Source organism: Oncorhynchus kisutch, linkage group LG20 (assembly GCF_002021735.2).
Source record: "Oncorhynchus kisutch isolate 150728-3 linkage group LG20, Okis_V2, whole genome shotgun sequence".
NCBI lineage: Eukaryota > Metazoa > Chordata > Actinopteri > Salmoniformes > Salmonidae > Oncorhynchus > Oncorhynchus kisutch.
This window is the reverse complement of record NC_034193.2, coordinates 31,899,335-31,923,161: the sequence shown is the minus strand read 5'-3', so window position 1 is coordinate 31,923,161 and position 23,827 is coordinate 31,899,335.

Here is a 23,827-nt window from a genome sequence, read left to right as displayed (position 1 = left end):
CTGAAATAGGAAGAGACTGTAAGGGAGTGTGTAACTGGTGACAGGGAAGTCAGGCGCAGGAGATCAAAACTGGGTAATCAACAGCGCAGGAGATCAAAACTGGGTAATCAACAGAGCAGTTTTATTCATTAAACCACCGGAAACCAGAAAAACAAACAAATGGGTACAAAACCGGTCGAGCTCCGCCGGAACAAGGGGAAGAACCGACTTCGGCGGAAGTCGTGACAGGGACAACCTGGACTTGTCCAATAAGAAACACTCATTGAACATTGAAAAATGTTTACCCTAGACTTGAAGTTGACTTGAAGTTTAACTCGTTACTTTTTTACCGCCAGTGACCACCAATCCCTCCCTACAAAGAATGAAATGAGGGTCCCATTATGTAGCATAATTGTGTTATAAATCAGTCCCCCTGCATTTTGATTGTTTCATTGGATCTCCAACCTAAACCGCTGCTACTTAGCTTTTCTATCTATAGTGGATTCGGAAAGTATTCAGACCACTTCCCTTTTTCCACATTTTTGTTACGTTACAGCCTTTTTCTAAAATGTATAAAACATATTCCAAATCAATCTACACAATACCCCATAAAGACAAAGCAAAAACAAGTTTTTCGAATTTTTACAATGTATAAACATTTTATTTACATAAGTATTCAGACCCTTTGCTTTGAGACTCAAAATTGAGCATAGGTGGATCCTGTTTCCATTAATCATCCTTGATGTTTCTGCAACTTGATTGGAGTCCACCTGTGGGAAATTCAATTGATTGGACATGATTTGGAAAGGCACACAACTGTCTAAATAAGGTCCCACAGTTGACAGCGTACGTCAGAGCAAAAACCAAGCCATGAGGTCGATGGAATATTCCATAGAGCTCTGAGACAGGATTGTGTCGAGGCACAGATCTGGGGAAGGATACCAAAACATTTCTGCAGCATTGAAGGTCCCCAAGAACACAATGGCCTCCATTCTTAACTTCTTATGGCTGCAGGGGCACTATTGAGTAGCTTGGATGAAAGGTGCCCAGAGTAAACGGCCTGCTCCTCAGTTTCAGTTGCTAATATATGCATATTATTATTAATATTGGATAGAAAACACTCTGAAGAGTATAACAGAACTCATATGGCAGGAAAAAACCTGAGAACAAATCCAAACAGGAAGTAAGAAATCTGAGGTTGGTATATATTCAACCCATTCCCTATTGAAATCCCCTTGGGATATGAATGAAGATGCACTTCCTAGGGCTTCCACTATATGTCAACCGTCTTTAGAAATTTGAATGAGGTTTCTACTGTGTTGTGGGACTGAATGAGAGGGGAATGAGTCAGACTACTGGCAGAGAGCCAGTTCCAGGTCACGCGCATACCGCATGACATCTTCCTGCATTCCGTTCCTCCTCAAGACACAAAGGAATTCTCCGGTTGGAACATTATTGAAGATTTATGATAACATCCTAATGATTGATTCTGTACTTAGTTTGAAATGTTTCTTCTACCTGTAATATACCTTTTTGAAGATTTTGTCCGAAAAAATGGTCGACCAGCACCAGCGTTTGGATAGGTGTACCAAACGCGCTAACAAAAGTAGCTACTTGGATATAATCGAACAAATAAAGCATTTATTGTGGACTTGGGATTCCTGAGAGTGCATTCTGATGAAGATCATCAAAGCTAAGGGAATATTTAGCATGTAATTTATGGTGACTACAACATGGCGGCTAATTTGACTTGATTGTTCTGAGCGCCGTCTCAGATTATTGCATGGTTTGCTTTTTTTGTAAAGTTAAAAAAAATGTTTTTTTTATCTGACACATCTGTTGCATTAAGGACAGGTATATCTATAATTCTATGTATTATCATCTACATTTATGATGAGTATTTCTGTTGAATCGATGTGGCTATGCAAAATCACCGGATGTTTTTGGAATTAGTGAATGTAATGCGCCAATGTAAACTCAGATTTTCTTTATATAAATATGAACTTTTTCAAACAAAACATACATGTATTGTGTAACATGAAGTCCTATGAGTGATGAAGGTTAGTGATTCATGTCAGTGATTCATTTTATCTCTATTTGTGCTTTTTGTGACTCCTCTCTTTGGCTGGGAAAATTGCTGTTTTTATTGTGGTTTGGTGGTGACCTAACATAATCGTTTGTGGTGCTTTCGCTGTAAAGCCTATTTGAAATCGGACACTGTAGTGGGATTAACAGCAAGTCTACCTTTAAAACGGTATAAGATACATCTATGTTTGAGGAATTATGAGATTTCTGGTGTTTTGAATTTGGAGCCCTGCACTTTCACTGGCTGTTGTCATATCATCCCGTTAACGGGATTGCAGCCCAAATTAAATGGAAGAAGTTTGGAACCACCTAGCTGGCCGCCCAGCCACACTGAGCAATCGGGGAGAAGGGCCTTGGTCAGGGAGGTGACCAAGAACCCGATGGGCACTCTGACAGAGTTCTTCCTCTGTGGAGATGGGAGAACCTTCCAGAAGGACAACCATCTTTGCAGCACTCCACCAATTAGGCTTTTATGGTAGTGGCCAGACGGAAGCCACTCCTCAGTAAAAGGCATATGACAGCCCGCTTGGAATTTGCCAAAAGGCACCTAAAGGACTCTGACCAAGAGAAACAAGATTCTCTTGTCTGATGAAACCAAGATTGAACTCTTTTGGACTGAATGCCAAGCGTCAGGTCTGGACGGTGAAGCGTGGTGCCAGCATGCTGTGGGGACTGGGTGACTAGTCAGGATTCAGGGAAAGATGAATGGAGCAAAGTACACTGCGATCCTGCTCAGGACCTCAGACTTACAGCTGTCATCGCAGCAAAGCAAAAGGTAGCGCTACAAAGTATTAACTTAAGGGGGCTGAATAATTTTGCACGCCCAATTTTTCAGTTTTTGATTTGTTAAAAAAGTTTGAAATATCCAATAAATGTCGTTCCACTTCATGATTGTGTCCCACTTGTTGTTGATTCTTCACAAAAAAATACAGTTTTATATCTTCATGTTTGAAGCCTGAAATATGGCAAAAGGTCGCAAAGTTCAAGGGGGCCGAATACTTTCGCAAGGCACTGTAGCTTAGAGGTAATGGATTTATTTATTTATTTGTTATTTTAGTGTTCCCTTTATTTTTTTGAGCAGTGTATATTATAACCATCACTCATGTTAGCTACTGTACATCAAACAAAAAATGGATAACCAAGGAAAGCGCAATAAAAACTTCAGTAAACAAGAGCTTGAAGTGATGGTGGAAGAAATAGCAGCCAGGAAAAAGTTGCTGTTGGGGACCGTTGATAACTGCAGGTTCACTGCAGAGACCAAAAAGAGAGGATGGGCGAGAGTGGCCGAGGGACAGTGACGCCGTAAAAAAGAAGTGTTCATTCATGTGGACCAGCTTGAGGAGAAGGTGTCATCCATCATAGAGATGGTGGTAGAGGGGCTGCGCGACTGGTAAGTTAGTTAGCTACATTAGCTAGCTAACATAGCTAACGTTAACATCATTAGCTAAGTTTGCCAAATTCTTCTTTGCATACGTATATACTGTACTCTATATCATCAACTGCATCCTTATGTAATACATGTATCACTAGCCACTTTAACTATGCCACTTTGTTTACATACTCATCTCATATGTATATACTGTACTCGATATCATCTACTGTATCTTGCCTATGCTGCTCTGTACCATCACTCATTCATATATCCTTATGTACATATTCTTTATCCCCTTACACTGTGTATAAGTAGTTTTTTGGAATTGTTAGTTAGATTACTTGTTCGTTATTACTGCATTGTCGGAACTAGAAGCACAAGCATTTCGCTACACTCGCATTAACATCTGCTAACCATGTGTATGTGACAAATAAATTTGATTTGATTTGATCAATGATGTCGCTCTTGCTGCTGGTGATTCTCTGATCCACCTCTACGCAAAAGACACCATTCTGTATACTTCTGGACCTTCTTTGGACACTTTTAACTAACCTCCAGACGAGCTTCAAAGCCATACAACTCTCCTTCCGTGGCCTCCAACTGCTCTTAAATGCAAGTAAAACTAAACGCATGCTCTTCAACCGATCGCTGCCCCCACCTGCCCACCCGTCCAGCATCACCACTCTGGAAAATTACAAATACCTAGGTGTCTGGTTTGACTGTAAACTCTCCTTCCAGATTCAAAAACCTGTTATGGCAAGGGGAACGAGGGGAACTCCACACCCCCATTCAGCTGAAAAGGTGGCACAGGGAATTCAAAAATATTCTTTAGAAATATTTAACTTGCACACATTAACAAGTCCAATACAGAAAATGAAAGATAAACATCTTGTTCATCTACCCATCATGTCCGATTTTTAAAATGTTTTACAGCAAAAACACAACATATATTTATGTTAGACCACCACCAAATCAAAGGAAAAACGCAGCCATTTTTCCCAACCAAAGATACAATGAATCACTAACCTTTTGAAAATCTTCATCAGATGACACTCATATGACATGTTACACAATACATTTATGTTTTGTTCGATAATATGCATATTTATATCCACAAATCTCGGTTTACATTGACGCCATGTTCAGAAATGCCTCCAAAATATCCGGAGGAATTATAGAAAGCTACGCCAGATAACAGAAATGCTCATCATGTAACGGCGTTCTTCGTTTGTAGAAAGAGAGTCGGACCGAAATGCAGCGTGGTGGTTACTCATGTTCTTTAATGAAGAAAAAGTGACGGTACATGAAATAACGATAAATACAAAAACAACAAACGGAACGTGAAACTTATTACAGCCTATCTGGTGAACACTACACAGAGACAGGAACAATCACCCACGAAAGACAAAGCGAACTCAGGCTACCCAAATACGGTTCCCAATCAGAGGCAACGAGAAGCACCTGACTGCTGATTGAGAACCGCCTTAGGCAGCCAAGCCTATACAACACCCCTAATCAGCCGCGATCCCAAATACTACAAACCCCAATACGAAACACAACACACAAACCCATGTCACACCCTGGCCTGACCAAAATATATAACGAAAACACAAAACACTATGACCAAGGCGTGACAGAACCCCCCCCAAGGTGCGGACTCCCGGACGCACCTCAAAACCATAGGGAGGGTCCGGGTGGGCGTCTGTCCTTGGTGGCGGCTCCTGCTTGGGACGTGGACCCCACTTCATTAATGTCCTAGTTCCTCCCCTTCGCGTCCGGGGATAATCCACCCTCGCCGCCGACCATGGCCTAATAGTCCTCACCCAGAACCCCACAGAACTGAGGAGCAGCTCGTGACTGAGGGGCAGCTCGGGACTGAGGGGCAGCTCGGGACTGAGGGGCAGCTCGGGACTGAGGGGCAGCTCGGGACTGAGGGGCAGCTCGGGACTGAGGGGCAGCTCGGGACTGAGGCAGCTCGGGACTGAGGGGCAGCCCGGAACTGAGGGGCAGCCCAGTACTGAGAGGAAGCCCAGTACTGAGAGGAAGCCCAGTACTGAGATGAAGCTCAGGTAGGTAGTAGGCTCCGGTAGATCCTGGCTGGCTGGCGGATCTGGAAGATTCAAGTTCACTAGCAGATCTGGAAGATTCTGGTTGACTAGCAGATCTGGAAGATTCTGGTTGACAGGCTGATCTGGAAGAATCTGGTTGACTGGCAGATCTAGAAGATCATGGCTGACTGGCGGATCTAGCTGCTCTATGCAAACTGACAGCTCTGACTGCTCCATGCAGACTGGCAGCTCTGGCTGTTTCATGCAGACTGACAGCTCTGACTGCTCCATGCAGGCTGACAGCACCCTGCATACTGGCAGCTCCTTACAGACTGACAGCTCCTTGCAGACTGACAGCTCCCTGCAGACTGGCAGCTCCTTGCAGACTGACAGCTCTGACTGCTCCATGCAGGCTGACAGCTCCTTGCAGACTGACAGCTCCTTGCAGACTGGCAGCTCTTTGCAGACTGGCAGCTCCCTGCAGACTGGCAGCTCCTTGCAGACTGACAGCTCTGACTGCTCCATGCAGGCTGACAGCTCCTTGCAGACTGGCAGCTCCTTGCAGACTGGCAGCTCCTTGCAGACTGACAGCTCTGGCTGCTTCATGCAGACGGACAGCTCTGACTGCTCCATGCAGGCTGACAGCACCCTGCAGACTGGCAGCTCTTTGCAGACTGACAGCTCCATGCAGACTGACAGCTCCCTGCAGACTGGCAGCTCTTTGCAGACTGGCAGCTCTGGCTGCTTCATGCAGACTGACAGCTCTAACTGCTCCATGCAGGCTGACAGCTCCTTGCAGACTGACAGCTCCTTGCAGACTGGCGTCTCCTTGCAGACTGGCAGCTCCTTGCAGACTGACAGCTCTGGCTGCTTCATGCAGACTGACAGCTCTGGCTGCTTCATGCAGACTGACAGCTCTAACTGCTCCATGCAGGCTGACAGCACCCTGCAGACTGGCAGCTCAGGCTGCTTCAAACAGGCAGGAGGCTCCGGCAGCGCTGTAGAGAGAGAAGGCTCTGATAGCGCTGAACAGGCGGGAGACTGCGACAGCGCAGGAGAGGAGGAAAACGCTGGCTGCGCTGAACAGGCGGGAGACTCCGACAGAGCAGGAGAGGCGAGGCGCACTGTAGGCCTGATGCGTGGTGCGGGCACTGGTGATACTGGAGCGAGGACACGCACAGGAAGCCTGGTGCGGGGAGCTGCTACCGGAGGACTGGTGTGTGGAGGTGGCACAGGATGTGCAAGGCTAGGGATGTGCACAGGAGGCCTGGTGCGTGAGGCTGGCACCAACTTCACCAGCCGACTAACACGCACCTCAGGACGAGTATGGAGTGCTAACTCAGGTGCCATCAAATCCCCGACACGATCCGTCGGACGAATATGATATCTATAGCACCAAGCTAGCAACTCCCTCATTACTCTCCACTCCACTTTCCCCATTAACTCCTTCACAGTCTCATCTTCGCTCACCTCTAACACCGGCTCTGGTTCTGGTCTCCTCCTTTTCTCCTCACGATAAACAAGGAGAGTTGGCTCAGGTCCATCTCCTGACTCAGCCACTCTCCCTCTGAGCCCCCCCCCAATACATTTTTTGGGGTGACTCTCGGGTTTCGTCTGTTTCTCCAACTCCATTCGCCTATAGCCTTCTTCGCACTGCTTTAGCGAATCCCATGCGGGCTCCTGCACTCTCTCTGGGTCGGCCACCCACCTGTCGATTTCTTCCCACGTCGTATACTCCATGCCATTGCTGTCCATAATGTCCTCCTTTCGCTTTTCCTGCGGTCGCTGCCTGTAACCACGCCGCTCGGTCCGTATGTGGTGGGTGATTCTGTAACGGCGTTCTTCGTTTGTAGAAAGAGAGTCGGACCGAAATGCAGCGTGGTGGTTACTCATGTTCTTTAATGAAGAAAAAGTGACGGTACATGAAATAACGATAAATACAAAAACAACAAACGGAACGTGAAACTTATTACAGCCTATCTGGTGAACACTACACAGAGACAGGAACAATCACCCACGAAAGACAAAGCGAACTCAGGCTACCCAAATACGGTTCCCAATCAGAGGCAACGAGAAGCACCTGACTGCTGATTGAGAACCGCCTTAGGCAGCCAAGCCTATACAACACCCCTAATCAGCCGCGATCCCAAATACTACAAACCCCAATACGAAACACAACACACAAACCCATGTCACACCCTGGCCTGACCAAAATATATAACGAAAACACAAAACACTATGACCAAGGCGTGACACATCATAAACTTTGACTAAAGATACATGTTCTACATATAATTAAAGATACACTGGTTCTTAATGCAACCGCTGTGTCAGATTTTTAAAAAACGTTACGGAAAAAGCCTACCATGCAATAATCTGAGACAGCGCTCAGACGTAAAACTATTTCCCCGCCATGTTGGAGTCAACAGAAATACAAAATTACATCATAAATATTCCCTTACCTTTGATGATCTTTCATCAGAATGCAATGCAAGGAGTCCTAGTTCCACAAATCATTGTTTTGTTCCATAATGTCCAATACTAGTGTCCAATTAGCTGCATTTGCTACCACTTTCAGCTCACGTGCCCAAAAACTGACGCTGGTCCAAGACAACTCGCACGAAAACTTCAAAAATATATATTCCAGGTCGAATAAACTGGTCAAACTAAGTAGAGAATCAATCTTCAGGATGTTATTTTCATATATATCAAATAACGTTCCAACCGGATCATACGTTTTCAGCTGCAGCCAAATGGAACGACGGTGGCACCCACAGAGAAATGCGCCACAGGAAAATGTAATTCTGTCGGGACAGTGACTATTTCCCCTCCCATTCGGTCAAAGTTCACACCAAAAGCTCCATTCCACTTTCTACTCAATGAGGACATCTAGTGGAAGGCGATAGAAGTGCTACCATATCCATATATTGTTGGGAAAGGAGGGGGCGATGACGTCAAAGTTGACCCACATTCAGAATTTCACTCACAATTTCACTTTGTTTGGAAGACTGCCTGCCCTATGAGTTCTGTTATACTCACAGACATAATTCAAACAGTTTTAGACACTTCAGAGTGTTTTCTATCCAATAGTAATAATAATATGCATATATTAGCAATCTAGGACAGAGTAGGATGCAGTTCACTATGGGCACGCAATTCATCCAAAGTGAAAATACTGCCCCCTATCCTCAACAAGTTTTAAGCATCTCCGATCCAAAATTAAATCTAGAATCGGCTTCCTATTCCGCAAAAAAGCATCCTTCACTCATGCTGCCAAACATACCCTTGTAAAACTGACTATCCTACCCATCCTTGACTTTGGCGATGTCATTTACAAAACAGCCTCCAACACTCTACTCAGCGAATTGGATGCAGTCTATCACAGTGCCATCCATTTTGTCACCAAAGCCCCATTTTGTTTTTACCTTTATTTAACTAGGCAAGTCAGTTAAGAACAAATTCCTATTTTCAATGATGGCCTCGGAACAGTGGGTTAACTGCCTGTTCAGGGGTAGAACGATAGATTTGTACCTTGTCAGCTCAGAGATTTGAACTTGCAATCTTTCAGTTACTAGTCCAACACTCTAACCACTAGGCTACCCTGCCACCCCATATACTACCCACCACTGCGATCTGTATGCTCTCGTTGGCTGGCCCTTGCTTCAAATTCATTGCCAAACCCACTGGCTCCAGGTCACCTATAAGTCTTTGCTAGGTAAAGCCCCGCCTTATCTCAGCTCACTGGTCACCATAGCAGTACCCACCCGTAGCACGTGCTCCAGCAGGTATATTTCACTGGTCACCCCCAAAGCCTATTCCTCCTTTGGACGCCTTTCCTTCCAGTTCTCTGCTGCCAAGTCCTGGAACGAATCATAAATCACTGAAACTGGAGACTCATATCTCCCTCACTAGCGTTAAGCATCAGCTGTCAGAGCAGCTTACCGATCACTGCACTTGTACATAGCCCATCTGTAAATAGGCCATCCATCTACCTCATCTCCATATTGTTAATTATTTTTATTTCTTTTTTTGCTCCTTTGCATCCCAGTATCTCTACTTGCACATTCATCTTCTGCACATCTATCGCTCCAGTATTTAATTGCTAAAATACTTCGCCACTACGGCCTATTTATTGCCTTACCTCCCTAATCTTACTTCATTTGCACACGCTGTATATAGATTTATTTTCCTATTGTGTTATTGACTGTACGTTTGTTTATTCCATGTGTAACTCAGTTTTGAGTTGTGGGTGTTTGTTTCCGTATGAGTGTTTGTTGCCACACGGTACTGTTTCGATTTTCGTTCACGTTTATTGTTTTGTATTTCATAGTGTTCAGTTTATGTCTTAAAATAAACGTTATGGACACTTACCACGCTGCGCATTGGTCCTCCGATCCTTCTCGCTACTCCTCCTCGGAGGAGGAGGAAGAAGAATGCCGTTACACACTGCTTTGCTCTATCTTGGCCAGGTTGCAGTTGTAAATCAGAACTCAACTGGCTTTCCTGGTTAAATAAAGGTGAAAGAAAATAAAAGAAAAACCCTTGAATGAGTAGGTGTGTCCAAACTTTTGACTGTTAACTTTTGTACATACGTTGTTCAACTAGGTGTAGAAGTAGCCTATGACAAATTATTTGAAATTAAATGAACAGTGAAATGATGTATACACATGACTAGAAAGACAAAGGAATTAACGTAAGGCAAGTTTAAAATGGAAGAAAATGAAAAGGGGACTATAGAAACAAGGAGGAGTGGATCAGCAGTTAGTGAGGTGTTTGCACATGCTCAAATGCTTCATTGTGTGTGTGGGTTTGCCCCCAGCTTGGTCAGGCTGACTGTTTCTATAATCCAAATGATTGATTGCCATAACAATGCCATGGTGATAGACGTGGGATATAAATCACGGTGTATAACCCTCCTACATACATCTCTTTTTCCAAGCTAACAAGCAGCCCAGTGTTTCTCTCAATACTATAGCTGCTCATTTAACTTAGGCGTCTCTTTCTCCCAGTCAATTTCAAATATGTTTCAAAGTTCTCCCTCTCTCGCTCTGTCTCCTGAAAGCCTAGGTACTGTTTCATCTTTCCCAGGGTAGGTGTGTGTTGCTGATTATTTTGAGGGCAGGTAAAGAGAATGCCTCTGAATGTCTTGGCCTGCGTTCCAAATGCCACCCATTTCCCTATATGGTGCATAGCTTTTGATTAGAGCCCTATGTCTTGGCCTATGGGCCTTGGTCAAAAGTAGTGCACTATAAAGGGAATAGGGTGCAATTTGGGACACAAACAAACTATATACAGTAGGGAGGAGGTAATTAAAGAAAAGCGTTCCCTCAGTACCTACCCGCCCGCCCTGCACCAACTGAAACCCGCTCTGTCTTGCCCAGGCAAGAGATAATTACAGTTTGACTTAAATGCTCACCTTCAAGCTCTTCACTTCATTCTCTCTCTCTCCATCTCTCCCTTTCTTGCCAAGAGTCAAGATGTGTAACTTTGTGGAATGTTACTTTTTAAAATCATAGACAATAAAGGGTTGGGAGAGATCAATACAGTAGTTCTGACATGTAAAAAAGCAAACAGTGCAAGCAGCGCTGGAAGCTATGCTTAGAGATAACCGTAACATTTTTTTAAAGGTTATTAATAAGATCCATGTTAAGGGCTCCTGAGTGCTGCAGCGGTCTAAGGCACTGCATCACAGTGTTAGAGGTCTCACTACAGACCCTGGTTCGATTCCAGGCTGTACCACAACCAGCCGTGATTGGGCGGCGCACAATTGGCCCAGCGTCGTCCGGGTTAGGGTTTGGCCAGGGTAGACCGTCATTGTAAATAAGAATTTGTTCTTAACTGACTTGCCTACTTAAATAAAGGTTAAACATGACTACTACATATGTCTCAAAGGTGTGTGTATACAAAGTAAAGCAAAGCTGCTGTAGTAATGAAACAGTATGTTTATTTGCACAAACCATTAGGAACAGAGGTTCTCTTTTCTAAACATTGTTGTACAGTATTCAAACATACATCTTACAGCATATCCATATTTTCATTTAAGTGTCTGTGGCCCTTCAGCCAGAGAGTTAGGGGGGAAAATATGAATGTGAAATCCTGAACCTCAGCCCATTTTTCTGCACTGAATGCATTCCCTCCCAGGCTTTATGAGGTGACTGGACCCTGGCTGAGGGGAGAGAGGGTGAACGGGCCCCTGAAAAGGTACTTTGTGCAGGGCTATACTCTGGCCAGCTCAACTCCATCAGAGGTTGTGGTTCTAGGCCAGAGGCCAGGTGCTCAGACCCCCTCCGCTGGCACCAGCGGAGCCACCATCTGGGCCAAGGGGTGATGGGTTGGTCCTCCCTGTGCAGGTCCGTCCACACCGAATCCAATCCTCCAGTCCTTCAACCCTGCATTTCCATTCCCATTGGAGGGTTCCAGACTTCGAGAATGCTCCACGCGGAACTTACAGTGCCTTGCAAAAGTATTCATCCCCCTTAGTGTATTTCCTATTTTGTTGCATTACAACCTTTAATTTAAATGATTTTTTATTTGGATTTCATGTAGCGGACATAGACAAAATAGTCCAAATTGGTGAAATGAAAATAAAAAATGTACTTGCTTAAAAAAATATTTTAAAAACGGAAAACTGGTGCGTGCGTATGTATTCAACCACTTTGCTATGAAGCCCCTAAATAAGATCTGGTGCAACCAATTACCTTCAGAAGTCACACAATTGGTTAAATGAAGTCCAATATCAGTGTCACATGATCTGTCAGTGTATATATACACCTGTTCTGAAAGGCCCCAGAGTCTGCAACACCACTAAGCAAGGGGCACCACCAAGCAAGCGGCACCATGAAGACCAAGGAGCTCTCCAAACAGGTTGGGGACAAAGTTGTGGAGAAGTACAAATAAGGGTTGGGTTATAATAAAATATCTGAATCTTTGAACATCCCACGGAGCACCGTTAAATCCATTATTAAAAAAGTTGAAAGATTATGTCACCACAACAAACCTGCCAAGAGAGGGCCGCCCACCAAAACTCACGGACCAGGCAACGAGGGCATTAATCAAGAAAAGCAACAAAGAAACCAAAGATAATGCTGAAGGAGCTGCAAAGCTCCATAGCGGAGATTCGAGTATTTGTCCATAGAACCACTAAGGCGTACACTCCACAGAGCTGGGCTTTTTGGAAGAGTGGCCAGAAAAAAAGCCATTGCTTAAAGAAGAAAATAGGCAAACACATTTGGTGTTCGCCAAAAGGCATGTGGGAGACTCCCCAAACATATGGAAGAAGGTACTCTGGCCAGACGAGACTAAAATGTAGCTTTTTGGCCATCAAGGAAAATGTCTGGTGCAAACCCAACACCTCTCATCACCCCAAGAACACCACCCTCACAGTGAAGCATATTGGTGGCAGCATCATGCTGTGGGGATGTTTTCATAAGCAGGGACTGGGAAACTGGTCAGAATTGAAGGAATGATGAATGGTGCTAAATATAGGGAAATTCTTCACAACACACAAACCCATGTCACACCCTGGCCTGACCAAAATATATAACGAAAACACAAAACACTATGACCAAGGCGTGACAGAACCCCCCCCAAGGTGCGGACTCCCGGACGCACCTCAAAACCATAGGGAGGGTCCGGGTGGGCGTCTGTCCTTGGTGGCGGCTCCTGCTTGGGACGTGGACCCCACTTCATTAATGTCCTAGTTCCTCCCCTTCGCGTCCGGGGATAATCCACCCTCGCCGCCGACCATGGCCTAATAGTCCTCACCCAGAACCCCACAGAACTGAGGAGCAGCTCGTGACTGAGGGGCAGCTCGGGACTGAGGGGCAGCTCGGGACTGAGGGGCAGCTCGGGACTGAGGGGCAGCTCGGGACTGAGGGGCAGCTCGGGACTGAGGGGCAGCTCGGGACTGAGGCAGCTCGGGACTGAGGGGCAGCCCGGAACTGAGGGGCAGCCCAGTACTGAGAGGAAGCCCAGTACTGAGAGGAAGCCCAGTACTGAGATGAAGCTCAGGTAGGTAGTAGGCTCCGGTAGATCCTGGCTGGCTGGCGGATCTGGAAGATTCAAGTTCACTAGCAGATCTGGAAGATTCTGGTTGACTAGCAGATCTGGAAGATTCTGGTTGACAGGCTGATCTGGAAGAATCTGGTTGACTGGCAGATCTAGAAGATCATGGCTGACTGGCGGATCTAGCTGCTCTATGCAAACTGACAGCTCTGACTGCTCCATGCAGACTGGCAGCTCTGGCTGTTTCATGCAGACTGACAGCTCTGACTGCTCCATGCAGGCTGACAGCACCCTGCATACTGGCAGCTCCTTACAGACTGACAGCTCCTTGCAGACTGACAGCTCCCTGCAGACTGGCAGCTCCTTGCAGACTGACAGCTCTGACTGCTCCATGCAGGCTGACAGCTCCTTGCAGACTGACAGCTCCTTGCAGACTGGCAGCTCTTTGCAGACTGGCAGCTCCCTGCAGACTGGCAGCTCCTTGCAGACTGACAGCTCTGACTGCTCCATGCAGGCTGACAGCTCCTTGCAGACTGGCAGCTCCTTGCAGACTGGCAGCTCCTTGCAGACTGACAGCTCTGGCTGCTTCATGCAGACGGACAGCTCTGACTGCTCCATGCAGGCTGACAGCACCCTGCAGACTGGCAGCTCTTTGCAGACTGACAGCTCCATGCAGACTGACAGCTCCCTGCAGACTGGCAGCTCTTTGCAGACTGGCAGCTCTGGCTGCTTCATGCAGACTGACAGCTCTAACTGCTCCATGCAGGCTGACAGCTCCTTGCAGACTGACAGCTCCTTGCAGACTGGCGTCTCCTTGCAGACTGGCAGCTCCTTGCAGACTGACAGCTCTGGCTGCTTCATGCAGACTGACAGCTCTGGCTGCTTCATGCAGACTGACAGCTCTAACTGCTCCATGCAGGCTGACAGCACCCTGCAGACTGGCAGCTCAGGCTGCTTCAAACAGGCAGGAGGCTCCGGCAGCGCTGTAGAGAGAGAAGGCTCTGATAGCGCTGAACAGGCGGGAGACTGCGACAGCGCAGGAGAGGAGGAAAACGCTGGCTGCGCTGAACAGGCGGGAGACTCCGACAGAGCAGGAGAGGCGAGGCGCACTGTAGGCCTGATGCGTGGTGCGGGCACTGGTGATACTGGAGCGAGGACACGCACAGGAAGCCTGGTGCGGGGAGCTGCTACCGGAGGACTGGTGTGTGGAGGTGGCACAGGATGTGCAAGGCTAGGGATGTGCACAGGAGGCCTGGTGCGTGAGGCTGGCACCAACTTCACCAGCCGACTAACACGCACCTCAGGACGAGTATGGAGTGCTAACTCAGGTGCCATCAAATCCCCGACACGATCCGTCGGACGAATATGATATCTATAGCACCAAGCTAGCAACTCCCTCATTACTCTCCACTCCACTTTCCCCATTAACTCCTTCACAGTCTCATCTTCGCTCACCTCTAACACCGGCTCTGGTTCTGGTCTCCTCCTTTTCTCCTCACGATAAACAAGGAGAGTTGGCTCAGGTCCATCTCCTGACTCAGCCACTCTCCCTCTGAGCCCCCCCCCAATACATTTTTTGGGGTGACTCTCGGGTTTCGTCTGTTTCTCCAACTCCATTCGCCTATAGCCTTCTTCGCACTGCTTTAGCGAATCCCATGCGGGCTCCTGCACTCTCTCTGGGTCGGCCACCCACCTGTCGATTTCTTCCCACGTCGTATACTCCATGCCATTGCTGTCCATAATGTCCTCCTTTCGCTTTTCCTGCGGTCGCTGCCTGTAACCACGCCGCTCGGTCCGTATGTGGTGGGTGATTCTGTAACGGCGTTCTTCGTTTGTAGAAAGAGAGTCGGACCGAAATGCAGCGTGGTGGTTACTCATGTTCTTTAATGAAGAAAAAGTGACGGTACATGAAATAACGATAAATACAAAAACAACAAACGGAACGTGAAACTTATTACAGCCTATCTGGTGAACACTACACAGAGACAGGAACAATCACCCACGAAAGACAAAGCGAACTCAGGCTACCCAAATACGGTTCCCAATCAGAGGCAACGAGAAGCACCTGACTGCTGATTGAGAACCGCCTTAGGCAGCCAAGCCTATACAACACCCCTAATCAGCCGCGATCCCAAATACTACAAACCCCAATACGAAACACAACACACAAACCCATGTCACACCCTGGCCTGACCAAAATATATAACGAAAACACAAAACACTATGACCAAGGCGTGACACATCATAAACTTTGACTAAAGATACATGTTCTACATATAATTAAAGATACACTGGTTCTTAATGCAACCGCTGTGTCAGATTTTTAAAAAACGTTACGGAAAAAGCCTACCATGCAATAATCTGAGACAGCGCTCAGACGTAAAACTATTTCCCCGCCATGTTGGAGTCAACAGAAATACAAAATTACATCATAAATATTCCCTTACCTTTGATGATCTTTCATCAGAATGCAATGCAAGGAGTCCTAGTTCCACAAATCATTGTTTTGTTCCATAATGTCCAATACTAGTGTCCAATTAGCTGCATTTGCTACCACTTTCAGCTCACGTGCCCAAAAACTGACGCTGGTCCAAGACAACTCGCACGAAAACTTCAAAAATATATATTCCAGGTCGAATAAACTGGTCAAACTAAGTAGAGAATCAATCTTCAGGATGTTATTTTCATATATATCAAATAACGTTCCAACCGGATCATACGTTTTCAGCTGCAGCCAAATGGAACGACGGTGGCACCCACAGAGAAATGCGCCACAGGAAAATGTAATTCTGTCGGGACAGTGACTATTTCCCCTCCCATTCGGTCAAAGTTCACACCAAAAGCTCCATTCCACTTTCTACTCAATGAGGACATCTAGTGGAAGGCGATAGAAGTGCTACCATATCCATATATTGTTGGGAAAGGAGGGGGCGATGACGTCAAAGTTGACCCACATTCAGAATTTCACTCACAATTTCACTTTGTTTGGAAGACTGCCTGCCCTATGAGTTCTGTTATACTCACAGACATAATTCAAACAGTTTTAGACACTTCAGAGTGTTTTCTATCCAATAGTAATAATAATATGCATATATTAGCAATCTAGGACAGAGTAGGATGCAGTTCACTATGGGCACGCAATTCATCCAAAGTGAAAATACTGCCCCCTATCCTCAACAAGTTTTAAGCATCTCCGATCCAAAATTAAATCTAGAATCGGCTTCCTATTCCGCAAAAAAGCATCCTTCACTCATGCTGCCAAACATACCCTTGTAAAACTGACTATCCTACCCATCCTTGACTTTGGCGATGTCATTTACAAAACAGCCTCCAACACTCTACTCAGCGAATTGGATGCAGTCTATCACAGTGCCATCCATTTTGTCACCAAAGCCCCATTTTGTTTTTACCTTTATTTAACTAGGCAAGTCAGTTAAGAACAAATTCCTATTTTCAATGATGGCCTCGGAACAGTGGGTTAACTGCCTGTTCAGGGGTAGAACGATAGATTTGTACCTTGTCAGCTCAGAGATTTGAACTTGCAATCTTTCAGTTACTAGTCCAACACTCTAACCACTAGGCTACCCTGCCACCCCATATACTACCCACCACTGCGATCTGTATGCTCTCGTTGGCTGGCCCTTGCTTCAAATTCATTGCCAAACCCACTGGCTCCAGGTCACCTATAAGTCTTTGCTAGGTAAAGCCCCGCCTTATCTCAGCTCACTGGTCACCATAGCAGTACCCACCCGTAGCACGTGCTCCAGCAGGTATATTTCACTGGTCACCCCCAAAGCCTATTCCTCCTTTGGACGCCTTTCCTTCCAGTTCTCTGCTGCCAAGTCCTGGAACGAATCATAAATCACTGAAACTGGAGACTCATATCTCCCTCACTAGCGTTAAGCATCAGCTGTCAGAGCAGCTTACCGATCACTGCACTTGTACATAGCCCATCTGTAAATAGGCCATCCATCTACCTCATCTCCATATTGTTAATTATTTTTATTTCTTTTTTTGCTCCTTTGCATCCCAGTATCTCTACTTGCACATTCATCTTCTGCACATCTATCGCTCCAGTATTTAATTGCTAAAATACTTCGCCACTACGGCCTATTTATTGCCTTACCTCCCTAATCTTACTTCATTTGCACACGCTGTATATAGATTTATTTTCCTATTGTGTTATTGACTGTACGTTTGTTTATTCCATGTGTAACTCAGTTTTGAGTTGTGGGTGTTTGTTTCCGTATGAGTGTTTGTTGCCACACGGTACTGTTTCGATTTTCGTTCACGTTTATTGTTTTGTATTTCATAGTGTTCAGTTTATGTCTTAAAATAAACGTTATGGACACTTACCACGCTGCGCATTGGTCCTCCGATCCTTCTCGCTACTCCTCCTCGGAGGAGGAGGAAGAAGAATGCCGTTACACACTGCTTTGCTCTATCTTGGCCAGGTTGCAGTTGTAAATCAGAACTCAACTGGCTTTCCTGGTTAAATAAAGGTGAAAGAAAATAAAAGAAAAACCCTTGAATGAGTAGGTGTGTCCAAACTTTTGACTGTTAACTTTTGTACATACGTTGTTCAACTAGGTGTAGAAGTAGCCTATGACAAATTATTTGAAATTAAATGAACAGTGAAATGATGTATACACATGACTAGAAAGACAAAGGAATTAACGTAAGGCAAGTTTAAAATGGAAGAAAATGAAAAGGGGACTATAGAAACAAGGAGGAGTGGATCAGCAGTTAGTGAGGTGTTTGCACATGCTCAAATGCTTCATTGTGTGTGTGGGTTTGCCCCCAGCTTGGTCAGGCTGACTGTTTCTATAATCCAAATGATTGATTGCCATAACAATGCCATGGTGATAGACGTGGGATATAAATCACGGTGTATAACCCTCCTACATACATCTCTTTTTCCAAGCTAACAAGCAGCCCAGTGTTTCTCTCAATACTATAGCTGCTCATTTAACTTAGGCGTCTCTTTCTCCCAGTCAATTTCAAATATGTTTCAAAGTTCTCCCTCTCTCGCTCTGTCTCCTGAAAGCCTAGGTACTGTTTCATCTTTCCCAGGGTAGGTGTGTGTTGCTGATTATTTTGAGGGCAGGTAAAGAGAATGCCTCTGAATGTCTTGGCCTGCGTTCCAAATGCCACCCATTTCCCTATATGGTGCATAGCTTTTGATTAGAGCCCTATGTCTTGGCCTATGGGCCTTGGTCAAAAGTAGTGCACTATAAAGGGAATAGGGTGCAATTTGGGACACAAACAAACTATATACAGTAGGGAGGAGGTAATTAAAGAAAAGCGTTCCCTCAGTACCTACCCGCCCGCCCTGCACCAACTGAAACCCGCTCTGTCTTGCCCAGGCAAGAGATAATTACAGTTTGACTTAAATGCTCACCTTCAAGCTCTTCACTTCATTCTCTCTCTCTCCATCTCTCCCTTTCTTGCCAAGAGTCAAGATGTGTAACTTTGTGGAATGTTACTTTTTAAAATCATAGACAATAAAGGGTTGGGAGAGATCAATACAGTAGTTCTGACATGTAAAAAAGCAAACAGTGCAAGCAGCGCTGGAAGCTATGCTTAGAGATAACCGTAACATTTTTTTAAAGGTTATTAATAAGATCCATGTTAAGGGCTCCTGAGTGCTGCAGCGGTCTAAGGCACTGCATCACAGTGTTAGAGGTCTCACTACAGACCCTGGTTCGATTCCAGGCTGTACCACAACCAGCCGTGATTGGGCGGCGCACAATTGGCCCAGCGTCGTCCGGGTTAGGGTTTGGCCAGGGTAGACCGTCATTGTAAATAAGAATTTGTTCTTAACTGACTTGCCTACTTAAATAAAGGTTAAACATGACTACTACATATGTCTCAAAGGTGTGTGTATACAAAGTAAAGCAAAGCTGCTGTAGTAATGAAACAGTATGTTTATTTGCACAAACCATTAGGAACAGAGGTTCTCTTTTCTAAACATTGTTGTACAGTATTCAAACATACATCTTACAGCATATCCATATTTTCATTTAAGTGTCTGTGGCCCTTCAGCCAGAGAGTTAGGGGGGAAAATATGAATGTGAAATCCTGAACCTCAGCCCATTTTTCTGCACTGAATGCATTCCCTCCCAGGCTTTATGAGGTGACTGGACCCTGGCTGAGGGGAGAGAGGGTGAACGGGCCCCTGAAAAGGTACTTTGTGCAGGGCTATACTCTGGCCAGCTCAACTCCATCAGAGGTTGTGGTTCTAGGCCAGAGGCCAGGTGCTCAGACCCCCTCCGCTGGCACCAGCGGAGCCACCATCTGGGCCAAGGGGTGATGGGTTGGTCCTCCCTGTGCAGGTCCGTCCACACCGAATCCAATCCTCCAGTCCTTCAACCCTGCATTTCCATTCCCATTGGAGGGTTCCAGACTTCGAGAATGCTCCACGCGGAACTTACAGTGCCTTGCAAAAGTATTCATCCCCCTTAGTGTATTTCCTATTTTGTTGCATTACAACCTTTAATTTAAATGATTTTTTATTTGGATTTCATGTAGCGGACATAGACAAAATAGTCCAAATTGGTGAAATGAAAATAAAAAATGTACTTGCTTAAAAAAATATTTTAAAAACGGAAAACTGGTGCGTGCGTATGTATTCAACCACTTTGCTATGAAGCCCCTAAATAAGATCTGGTGCAACCAATTACCTTCAGAAGTCACACAATTGGTTAAATGAAGTCCAATATCAGTGTCACATGATCTGTCAGTGTATATATACACCTGTTCTGAAAGGCCCCAGAGTCTGCAACACCACTAAGCAAGGGGCACCACCAAGCAAGCGGCACCATGAAGACCAAGGAGCTCTCCAAACAGGTTGGGGACAAAGTTGTGGAGAAGTACAAATAAGGGTTGGGTTATAATAAAATATCTGAATCTTTGAACATCCCACGGAGCACCGTTAAATCCATTATTAAAAAAGTTGAAAGATTATGTCACCACAACAAACCTGCCAAGAGAGGGCCGCCCACCAAAACTCACGGACCAGGCAACGAGGGCATTAATCAAGAAAAGCAACAAAGAAACCAAAGATAATGCTGAAGGAGCTGCAAAGCTCCATAGCGGAGATTCGAGTATTTGTCCATAGAACCACTAAGGCGTACACTCCACAGAGCTGGGCTTTTTGGAAGAGTGGCCAGAAAAAAAGCCATTGCTTAAAGAAGAAAATAGGCAAACACATTTGGTGTTCGCCAAAAGGCATGTGGGAGACTCCCCAAACATATGGAAGAAGGTACTCTGGCCAGACGAGACTAAAATGTAGCTTTTTGGCCATCAAGGAAAATGTCTGGTGCAAACCCAACACCTCTCATCACCCCAAGAACACCACCCTCACAGTGAAGCATATTGGTGGCAGCATCATGCTGTGGGGATGTTTTCATAAGCAGGGACTGGGAAACTGGTCAGAATTGAAGGAATGATGAATGGTGCTAAATATAGGGAAATTCTTCCAGAGATTTGAGATTGGAACGGAGGTTCACCTTCCAGCAGGACAATGCCCTAAGCATACTGCTAAAGCAACACTTGAGTGGTTTAGGGGGAAACATTTAAATGTCTTGGAATGGCCTAGTCGAAGCCCAGACCTCAATCCAATTGAGAATCTGTGCTATGACTTGAAGATTGCTATACACCAGTGGAACCCATCCAAGTTGAAGGAGCTGGAGCAGTTTTGCCTTGAAGAAGGATAAAAAATCCCAGTGACTAGATGTACCAAGCTTATACAGACATACCCCAAGAGACTTGCAGCTGTAACTGCTGCAAAAGGTGGCTCTACAAAGTATTGACTATGGGGGGGGGGGGGGGGGGTGAATAGTTATGCACGCTCAAGTTCTGTTTTATGATATATTTCTTGTTTGTTTCACAATCCAAAATATTTTGCATCTTCAAAGTGGTAGGCATGTTGTGTAAATCAAATGATACAAACACACACAAAAAATCCAGGTTGTAAGGCAACAAAATAGGAAAAATTCCAAGGGGGATGAATAATTTCGCAAGCCACTGTAGAACACTTGAACCTGACCCATACACACATTTCGAATTCATTCATTGTATTTCTGTAACCATACATAGGTGATGTTCCAATACGTTCTATGCAAGGTATTGGGCATGCATTCTGAGTTTTGGTACGGTAAAATAAAGTTTAAAAAAACAACTCAATATGACATGGCAGGGGACTGATTATGTTCGGTGACTCGTTTCAACTCAGGTTCCTCCATTTGGCTGTCTGCTGCTATATCCCACATCTGAATATTGCAAAAGCAAGTGGGAAGATTCAGTATCATCAAATGTGATTTATAATTTTTTATTCAATGCTTGCCTTGGATGTCAACATTGTGGGCGAGCTGAGGAGCTCAATGATCTGCGCACCACTTGGTCGAGAAATGCTGCAAACACAATTAGGTCTGCTTCCCAAATGGCACCCTATTCCCTATATAGTGCACTACTTTTGACCATGGCCCATAATGGTGCAGTTGTCTTGATGTTCTCTGAGTGGAGGCCCACTGTCTTGACTTTGAAAACACATGTACTAGACCATTAGAGAAGTAGTGAAGTGGATCCTAAGACTAGCTGAGAACTTGAACAGAACACTGTAAAGTGAAGAGGGAAGAAACACACATAGCTATTCTGGGGACTTTGTCTAACTCCCTGGAATTCTTGGAGACAGCCCAAGCCAAACAAATTAGAAGACAAAATGTTTTTAATTTAACCTCTGTCACGCAAAAACATCACTAAGCTCAGTCCCTCTCTTCTGGAACGGACTCCATACTTTATCCTGTTCCTGGGAGCAGAGCCTTTTGTCCTGAATCCTAGAAGAGAGAGAGGGTAGAAGAAAACAAACAGAAGATAGAATGAGAGAAAGTCAAGCATTACGATCTTTTAATTTATTTAAGGCAAATAATAAACACGTATGTCAGGCTAACCATAACTGGTTGAATGAATGAACGATTAATTCTAGTTTAAATGAATTAATATTGTTGCCCATTGCCAAATCATGGTTGAGTTAACAAAACCTCTCTCTATGTAGCTGTGAAATGGCTAGCTAGTTAGAGTGACATCATTGATTGACCAAACTGTATTTCACACCTTGTGATTTATGAGGGGGGAGTGTCCGGAAGTAATCAAATTAGGTAATTTGGTTGTAAACATCCGGTTTGTGGGGGACTGATTTGGGGGTTGGTAATTAGGTTGTTCTCCTGTGGCTGTGGGCTTTAGTTATGATAATTAAGACTCTTTAAATTAGGTTTGTGTGGGTGTTGTCTGTGATTAATGTCTGTTCATATCAAATGACATAATGTCCGGTAGAACCTGACCCGGGAGTTGTGACTTATGATCTAAGATGTTAAATCTGTGACTAGGGACTGATTTCTATAGAAGGGTATTTGTACTTACAATAACATAATGTTACACAAATTAAAATATGTAAAAGGTTCTCAGATTCAATTTGTAAGGTATTATATCCACTGATGCTGCAAACAATACTTTTCAAGAAGTTACATTGGTGATGGAAAATGTCTGATATTCAAAGACATACATCATCACTTGTGCAATATGTCACATTGCAGTCAGTGAAGCTTATGATAGGAACTCAGTCCTGCCAGTGATCAAATGACAGGTCTTAATCAAATCAAATGTTATTTGTCATATACATGTGTTTAGCATATATTGCAGTTGTAGCGAAATGCTTGTGATTCTAGCTCTAACAGTGCAGTAATATCTAACAATACATACTATCTAAAGTTAAGGAATGGAATTAAGAATATATAAATATTTGGATGAGCAATGTCAGAGCGGCGTAGACTAACATACAGTAGAATAGGACAGAATACAGTATATACATATGAGATGAGTAACGCAAAATATGCAAACATTATTAAAGTGACTAGTGTTCCAATTATTAAAGTGGCCAATGATTTCTAGTCTGTGTATTTAGGGAAGCAGCCTCTAATGTGCTAGCTATTTAATAGTCTGATGGCCTTGAGATAGAAGCTATTTTTCAGTCTCTCGGTCCCAGCTTTGACGCACCTCTATTGACCTCGCCTTCTGGATGATAGCAGGGTGAACAGGTAGTGGATCGGGTGGTTGTTGTCCTTGATGATCTTTTTGGCTTTCCTGTGACATCAAGGGGTGCTGTAGGTGTCCTGGAGGGCAGGTAGTTTGTCCCCAATGATGCGTTGGGCAGACCGCACCACTCTCTGGAGAGCACCACGGTTGCGGGCGGTGCTGTTTCCCTACCAGGGGGTGATACAGAACAACAGGATGCTCTCAATTGTGCATCTTTAAAAGTTTTAGGTGCCAAGCCAAATTTCTT